Here is a 9,370-nt window from a genome sequence, read left to right on the forward strand (position 1 = left end):
GGATTGGTGTCGGACATATGGGTTAATGTTGGACTTGTGGGCTTGGGCAGCACTGGGTTGGGATGTTTTCTTGATGTGCACTTAAACCTTTATATAAAACTCTCTCTTATACATGACTGTTTGTGGGTTTGTTTCTCTAAAGTGCCCAGACTAACACAGGCAGGCTGGGCACTTCCCTGCCATCTTCCTCATCATCTGCCATTTCCATTCTCATTTCGGCTTCTGCCAGAGCCTGGGCATCACCTTCTTCCCATCCCTCTTGGCCTTCCGTTTTCGTTTGTTTGGTTCGGTTTTGTATCAGGTCCGGGGGCATCCTCCATTTTTCCTTGATGATGTTCAATTCCGAATTGGAGGGCTGTGTTGTCTCTTCCCTATTGGATAAAATGGCAGATTTGGGGGGAAATTTTAAAGTTTTACATTTCCACGGATCCCAAGGAGCCTGCCTTCGTAGACTGTGCTAGGGAGTGTTAATTTTTTTTTACCTCCTACTGTTTATTAAGGCACGTCTCCGTTTTCAGCCCTGACACCGCACACACCCGATGCCCTCTGTGGCTTTAGGTCTCACTGCCGACTATTTGGGTTCTGCCTGTCAATATTCTTGTGCAGGAGGTGCATGGAGAGGTGACATGCGGTATCAGAGAAACCCCTTCACTCCTATGCCGCAGCCTGAGTTCTTGGGACTTTGTCCTAAATGGTTGATTCTTCTTACTCAGGAGGTGAGTTCAGTCAAACCCGAAGGGTGACTAAAGGTCAGAGCCATGAAGGTCTCATGAGTCTCTAGCCAACCAGTGAGTCTGATCTCTTTCACTTTCCTGATTTTGGATTTTGTTCCACATTTTCTCCCATGCTCCCCAGGGCCTTCTGACATAATCCTTTTCAGAGCGGTTGACAATGGTGGCCAGGCGCTCTTTAGGACTGTGGGCACTGATGTTCATGTGGTCCATCGGTCCATTAGACTAAGTATTTCATGTATCTTTTACTTTTCCCTCCCTCTTCTCTGCCCTTGATGGGAAGAGACCAGTAGTTGGGCCTTAAATGGCTGTGCACGAGCTTTTAAGACCCTAGTCACTACTCACCAAGTAGGATGTAGAACTCTATCTTATGCCAACTGACCTTGGTGTGCACTGAGACTACAGTCCCCGATGCCCAGTGATTTATTTCCTCAAGGTATTCAGTTGTGGCAGTTATATAACTACTGTCAACTTGAGGGAAGGGGTGGGGTCTTGCCTGTCAATCAGGTCATAGCCAATGGTGCCTCTGTGTGGGCATGGCCTTCTCCGGAAGATTCTGGAAACTTCTGTCTTCCTCCCTGGAGGCAGACATACTCTCTCTGTTTCATCTTCCTGCTGATAAGCCACATGGAGCTATGTCGATGGAGTCAGAGCCCGGAAGCTGGAGGAGCCACATGGAGACCCATGCCGGCACTGAGATACTTCCACCGCCACTGGATCCACAAGACTTTCCACCCACTGGCCTGTGATCTTCTTGCATTCGACATCATTGCATATATTGTGTGGATCTGAAGAGGAATTTATATTGGTGTCGGACATATGGGCTAATATCAGATTTATGGACTGAATCTGAACTGGACTGATATATTTTCTTACTATACAATTACTCTTTATATAAAGCTCTTTCTTATACACATGAGTGTCCATGAATTTGTTTCTTTAATCCACCCAGACTAGCATGTCAGTTATGTCTAAGAATTTTCAAAACGTTGCCTCCTGTATGCTCTACCACATGTTTGCTATATTTTGGCAGGTAAATAGAAACATATAGATGCCCTCTGTCAAACTATGTCTGTCCGTGGGGATACTCCCACTCTCCCTCCCACCCCTGTTCAGTCTTTGTGTCTATCCAAGCATCTGCTCCTAGATCACCATTCTTGCAGGATGGTGTAGAGAGTAGGGGTTGCCTCCATTGCCTTTAACTCTTGCAAAACTCCCATCGTCTTCCCCTGCCTCCATCATTTTACATCTCGAAAGACACCGACTAAGATACAACCTAAGCCTGTAGATGTTTCCTGGCCTCATTAACATCACAGAGGTTAGGATTTATAGCACAGTGAATAATTGCATCAGCTCATAAACTAGGGAATTAGGGCATAGCTAAGTGGACACACATTTTGGGGGAGGTCACAATCTAATCCATGGCAGCATCCATTTATCAATTGGCACTCATCCACGCCCTCATCTTCTTGTCCATCCAGTCTGTTTCTTCGTCATTTACACCATCAGATTTCTCACTCGCTCATTTCTCATCTCCAAAGATTGTTCTAGTCTCTGGCCCCAACCTTCAGTCAAAAGCCCCTCTCTGCCTCCCCCTGCTGACAAAGTCAACCCTGAATTTCAGACTTAGGAGGGATATGGTCCTCTGCACTATTCTCAGTGACGGTCCTAGAGCTCCTGTGTTTGAAGAAGAGGGTGGAGGAGAGAGGGGTGGTCACCTACCTTCAGTCCTTCAAACTCTTCTCCAACCTAGGCCATGCTGGCCACCTTGGAGCTGGCAGGGTGCGCTGCAATCAACCAGCCAACCAACCAACCAACCAATAGTTGCTGGGTATCAGGTGCTGTTCCAGATGCTGGGGACACAGTAGTGAACAAAGCAGACAACAAGCCCTTCCCTTGGTGGAGCTGAAGTTAGTGCAGGAGGTTGATAAGAGACAAGCTGGGTGGAAGGTTAGGATAGGGCAGGGGTTATGAAAGTGAGGAAGGCCAGGAAGAGGTGCCAGATTTTGAGTTGGCTCAGAAAACATTCACTTGAGAAGGTCACCTTACGAGCATAGGTTTGGAAGAGGTTTGAAAGGAGGAGTCAGTGTGGCTTAACGGAGGATGTGAGGTGAGAGGGTTGGGAGCTGAGGTGAGAGGGGTCGCGAGAAGCTTGAGGCCGTGGAAAACGGGCTGTGTTTCAAGAGGAAGTGAGACTGGAAGAGACTCGGCCTGAGCTGCCTAGGTTTCCAGAGGGAGCAGTCAGGAGAGATTTCTGAAGCAACGACGTTAAGCACAGACCTTGAGTCTCTTAAATGCTTTCCCAAGACCCTCTTGGTGGCTGGGAGCGCTGACTGTGGATCCTGCCATCTGGTTCCTAGAATGTGTCTTCCCTCTTGGATAGTGATGTCCACAGACAGAGTCAACATCGGTCCAGATTGTGGACACGTCCCCAACACGCAGCCTGGGACATGGCACGCAGAAGAGGCCGGGGGAGTGCTTGCATAAACAAGGAAGGGTGAGGAACAAATGATATAAGCAAGAGAATGAATGAATGAATGACTAAGAACAGAGGCAAGTCTTTGCTCTTCCTCTTCCTTCTCTCCTCCCCAGCCCTTTGGGGGGCCCTACCCACCGGTAACACAGAACCAAAGCCCCCTGAGACCTCACCTAGGCTGAAGCTTTGTCCTTGACTTTCCCACCCCTAGCAAGGAAATCTGTCCCTGCCAACCACCTCCCCTGGTGACGGACATTCAAACACTGCACCAATATAGCAAGGCTGATGTTTCCAGAGGCAGCACGTGGAAGGACACTGGTACTAAATTTAAGCAGACTCCTGGCTCAGTCCCTGGGACAGCTGGGATTTCGATCAGCTGCACGAAACAGCTATGAGACCTCCCTAAGTGGTCAAAGCAAAGAGGGGATTATTTTTCTCTAGTTAGAAGAAGGCCTTTTGGACTTCCCATGGGAGTCAACAAGATCCCGGGGTCCTCTGAGGCTCATACCTATACTGCCCTCAGCCCATGGCTTTCAAACTTACCGTTCCAAGGAGCTAGCCACATTTCCAGGCATTGTGCCCGAGACCTCTGAAAGAAGAGAGGCAAAACACACATCGCTGTGCAACCTGGCCTTTTTCATCTTAAGACAGTAGCTTCTTGTCCAGGAGACTTCTGCTTCCGGCCCCCTGGTCACGTAACGCCCACGGCAGGAAAGGCTGGGAGCTGGAGTCTTTCCGTCACTGTCTCTTTGCTACCTCTAATACAGGAGGGTCAGCAAAGAGCAGAAGGGGGGTCAGGGCAGAATAGTTCACTGAGGGGGAACCTCAGGTGATTCAAGGATGGTTTGGAGGTGTTTCAAGCACAAGCAGAGTATTACACATACACACACACACACACACACACACACACACACACAGGGCTAGGTTTTATGTCAACTGGGCCAGGTTTTATGTCAACTGGGCCAAGTTTTATGTCAACTGGGCCAGGTTTCTCAGTAGTTTGGCAGTAATCCCCCATGACATGATCTAACACAACATCATCAACTCCATGCTGGGAGCTAACATAACATAATCAGCTCTGTGAGCCGTCAGTAGCGTTGGTGGCATGCAGCCCCTTTGATTAGGCCACAGCCTTGATGCAATGGGAAGAAAGACCCCTCAGGGTGTCGTCTGCTCCTTCTGCAGCAGACTCCGTGGGAAGGCTTCACTTGTGCTGGATCTGGCTCTTGCATCTGGTTCATCAGCCTCCTACCATCTTGCTTGCTGAGCCCTGGAGCCATCAGAACCCTGCCGATCTGGAGTTCATCTGACTCTTACAGCCACCAATCTAGGTCTTCCCACTTCACCTTCTTGACTTCTGGTTCATCAGCACTCAGAGCTCCAGAAGTCATGAGAAGCCTCCAGCTTACCATCTGACCCATGGACTTGAACTAGACTGGACTTTCCTGCTTCCACAACTCTATGAGCCATTTCTTGATACAAATCTCTTTTAAACATAGAAGTGCCACTGGTTTTGCTTTTCTCGAGAACCCAGTCTAACACATGCTGCATACGCATACACTCACACATTAACATACATACACATATGTTCTATTGAGGCTGTCTCTCCAGAGAACCTGAGTGATGCAGACGGGAGAACAGGCTTAGAGAGACATTATATTTCCTGTCAATGAGAATCTCAGCTCCTAGGGGCCGAACTGGATGCCAAGCTGGCCTGAGACTCTTGGCCCAGTCACCCTCCTAATGATGCCTGGTCTTAAAAAATCAGCTGGTGAAGGTATGGGATCAATGTGCCCCTTCAATGCAGGGTCTGGTGGGCTCCCAGGGCAGGCTGGAGAAATCTTCTCCAGAAGGCTCCCAGGGAAGACCTACTTCCATGACCACTGTCCAGAGAGGCTCACACAGCCAAGGGGGTTCTGGAAAAACACATTGATCACCCACCCAGCTCTGCTACTTACTGTGAGCCCTCAGGCTGCCTCCCAACCATCTGAATCTCAGTGGCTCATCTGGAATGGGGAGTGACCCTGTGTTAGATCAGACTGACTACAGAAACAAATCCAGTGACATCATCTATGTGTAAGAAAGAGCTTTACATCAAGAAACCTCCCATCCTCCAGATAAAGTCCTTAAGTCCGATACTAGTCCATACGTCTGATTCAAGCCCATCAATCTCTCTTCAGGCTCATGAAGCCACACGCAATGATGCAGGAAGGTCACGGGTGAGCCGGTGGGGGCAAAGTCTTGTGGATCCAATGGCAACGGATGCATCTCCAAGGCCCGGGTAGGTCTCAGCATGGCTCCTCAACAGGAAGGTGAAGGCAGAGAGAGAGGAGGTTCCCAGGACCCTACTTAGGAGAAGGTCCCACGCACAAGGAGGTACCATCAGACTGTGACCTGATTGACAGACTAGACTCCACCTCTACACTTTCATATCTTCAAGTTGACACGAAATTATATAACCCTCCCAGAGTCATGATATCACTTTCTCATGGGCTCAGCTGTGGGGCAGTGGGGATAAGCAGCTCCAGAAAGGGGCCCCAAAGGGACCTTAGAGTGTGGACAGGCCTGGTTGGGAGATTGGGGCACGTTCTTGACCTCTGTGCTGACATCTAGTAAGTGGGACAATAACTGGCCCGTGCTGTGGGGTGGCTGCCAGGAGGAGGGTACACCTCACACAAGGGTTTTCAAATCTCTCAATTCCCCAGCTCCAGTCTAAAGATAAGAAAACTGAGGGAAACAGCAGCACTGACCCAGGCGGCTGGGCCTGCTTAAAGCTTTTTACTCTTTCTGGCTGGTCAATAGCTTCTATAGCAGTGGTTCTCAACTTTCCTAATGCCGCAACCCTTTAATACAATTCCTCATGTTGTGGTGACCTCCCACCCCAAACTATACAATTATTTTCGTTGCTACTTCCTAACTGTCATTTTGCTACTGTGATGAATCGGGTGACCCCTGTGAAAGGGTCATTCGACCCCCAAAGGGGTCGCGACCCACAGGTTGAGAACCACTGAGGGAGAGCAAAAGATGCGTTAAGAGGAGCCAGCAAACTATCATCCCGGGCTATTTACGCACAGGAGTGAACGGGGATTCGGGAAGCAGAGCATGCCTAGAACGGATGCAGGTCATCCTCCAGGGCCCAGATTCCTCCCCTCAAGCCTTTTCAGGACGATTTCCATGACTCAGCAGAGAGGACGTTGGCCCCCTCCTTGGCCCACCCTGATGTCTCCTGCAGTGCTGTGCTCAGAGGGTCGTGGGGAACATGTCTGCACTGGGACTGCTTCAGATCTAGCCGCTGAGTGCATGACCCGAGGCCCACTTTCTGCCAGTAAAGCCCACTCACAGCTCCCCCTGCCCCCCGCCCGCCTTCCCCTTGCCCACCCCTCTGTTGTAGCCACACTGGCCTTCTGCCTATGAGGGACTATGCAGACATGAGCGAGCCGCCTGGACCAACCAAGGCCTCTGGAGGTGGGGCCGCCAGACCTGCCAGGCAGTGGTCCTGTTCTTGCCCCGTGTGGAGTATCAGTTGTTCCCGCGTCAGAGGGACCCCACTTTAGCTCGGTAGACCCTCAGGCCTGGTGCTCTCTGCTTAGTAACTCTTCGTCTGTGATGGGACAAGCAGAGAACAGAAAGATCCTTGCCTAGGACGCTGCCTTGGTTACGTTCTTGGGGGTGGGACTGGGACCCTCTCATCGCGGGGAAGGTGCTCAGGCGGCTCTTGGCTTCTGGAGTTGGGCTGGTGAGACATGGGTAAGGTGTGACCAAGGCGCAGAGCCCTGGGCCCACTCTCTGGGGCAGACAGCCTAGAAGACCACTTAGTGGGGTTGTGCTGGCTCCAGAAGGGTGTTACTCCCCTTGTAGACTGGGCTATTCGGGAACATTTCCACCCTTCGCTTCCCTTCTGTTCCTCCCCTGCCTGCCTTGGGGACTGCCTTCGAGAATATGACAGCCCTGAACTTCCTCAGCCCCAATCAAGGCATTGCGCATCCCTGAGCCTCAGTTTCCCCATGCGATCAATGAGAACGGATCAGGGGTTTCTCAGTCCCTCTGGGCTGTTCTTGTAAGGCAGGGCCACTCCACCCTGGGATGGGAGAGAGGCCTAGATGGTGTGGAAAGGAGGCTAGCCCAAAATAGCCAGGAACGGCAAGATGATGGAAGCAGTGCGGGGCTGGGTGGCAGGCGCCCGTGATTGATTGCTCTGCAGCAGACATGAATAAAACATCACCCCCTCTCTGTCTGGGGTTCATTTTTTGTTAAGGGGGACGGACTCGTCTGCGAGGGAGAGACCCTCAGTCTTCCGTCTCTCCACCACCCCTGATTTGGATCCCCAGGATCCAGAGGGCACACAGAGCCTGTCCGTGCGATGTCCCGCTCTGTCCTTCCCAAAGCCAGAACCCTCACTGTCCCAAAAGCCCACCGAGCCCTCATGCCCTTGACCTCTCTGTGCTCTCTCCTTTCCTAGCGGCCTAAGGAAGCCCTCCGCCAGGCTGTTGAAGCTATCTCTAGAAGATGTTCCCTGTCAATGCCCAGCTGGGTATTTCCCTGCCAATCCATACCCACATCCACTTAAGTGATGCCCCATCCATTGGCAGGGTCTCTTCCCATCAGAAACACCCACTCCCCACTCTAAAAATTAGACACCAAAGTCCATCTGCTCCCATCCCATCTCTTCTCCATGAACACCACATGTCAGAGAGAGCACTTCAAGGCCTAGGATACTGGGAGCTTGCAAGCAGCCATGGAGGATACAACGGTTGGTCTCTATTCCCTTGATGCAATACCGAAAAAGGAGCGTCCAGAACAGGAAGAGGATATGGCATGTGTGACGAATTGCCTCCACAAAAAACTGTCTCCTTTGCCATGGGACCAGAACTGGATTGTGTCTAACCACCGTGACTGAACATTTTGATCAAAGATTCTATAGAAAAAAATCTAGATCATTAAAAAAAGGGGAACAAATAAGAGCTGTAAGAGCCCCCAATAAAATGATCTTTAAAAAAAAGAGAGAGAAAGAAATCCAGATCAAATGGGAGAAATGTAGAATGGAATGTGAAATTCTCATGGACTTGAGATTTTCTGGAGCCATGGAGGCTGGAGAAGTTTCCAAAATCACTGTCCTAAGATTGTCTTTAAGCCTTAAATCAAAACTGTCCCTTGAAGTCCTCATAAAACTGAACAACCGTTTCACTTAACTGGTTAAAAAGAAAGCGGTCTTCTTGGGCATTAGTCTTTCTAAGATCTATGTAGAGGGGGTCAAATTGACAGCCCCGCACCAGAGCTATCCAGGTAGAACAGTTATTTGCATCAGAAGGCTTTCCCCAGGAGTTCCTAATTGAGAAAAGCAGCTAGCAAGTGCTATGAAAACAAACAGGGCTCTAAACACCTCGAAAACGTGGGAAGGAAAATAGCCCAAATGTTAGGGAAACGTATCCCTGGACCAGGTCTCCAGTCTCTTCTTGTTGCCTTCTCCAGCTTTTGAGAACTGTAGTGCTGGTGGAATAGAGGGATTGGTGAAATAAAGGGCATATTTATTCCCCCCCAACCTGTTGGGACCACACGGCACCCCGTAGTTTACCTTGTCATGACATAGGATTAGCACTGTGTATCCATCCCAGTTTGCATGTCTGTGCATGTAAGCCTTTGCATGTATTATATGTCTGTGTGTACCAGTATATGGCTCTGTGTCTATATATCTATATGCATGTATGTGTGCATCTGTGTGTATGTATGTACATGTACCTATTTCTGTGTCCTCATTGCTGGCTCCTCTAGGGCATGGCCTTATCACCAGGCTGCCCCCAACACAGGCTTGGCACGAGGGCAGGGAAGAAAACCAACCCCCGTCTCACCATCAGCCTCCACTCAGGCCCGCTATCCTGGAGCTGGCCATCCAGCTCACACGAGCTGCTGCTCTCTGTGTGCCGAATCAAAAGGACCCCCGCGGGGGCCTCACATCCCACCCTCACAGCTCACCCCACACAGGCATGTTGTTTGTGGGGAAGGTGGATGGAGCTCTCTGGGAACTTAGGAAAGGCCAACAGCCCCAGCAGAGCACTACGAGGGTCAAGATGCTAGCAGCAAGGTGTTCGGGGGATTAATAAATGATTTAGACTATTGAGTACACAATTGATGATTGACATGTAAAGCCTCCACCTGACTCACAATT

At 50.2% G+C, this 9,370-nt stretch overlaps 1 pseudogene; it reads right to left on the reverse strand.

Moving 5' to 3' along the window:
* The window catches only part of LOC101644503, a 4,533-nt pseudogene extending 3,589 nt beyond the window's left edge, over positions 1 to 944 (reverse strand).
* Between the last annotated feature and the right edge of the window lie 8,426 nt (positions 945 to 9,370).

This window comes from Echinops telfairi, unplaced genomic scaffold (assembly GCF_000313985.2).
Source record: "Echinops telfairi isolate 266 unplaced genomic scaffold, ASM31398v2 ScPeMD7_2010;HRSCAF=2546, whole genome shotgun sequence".
NCBI lineage: Eukaryota > Metazoa > Chordata > Mammalia > Afrosoricida > Tenrecidae > Echinops > Echinops telfairi.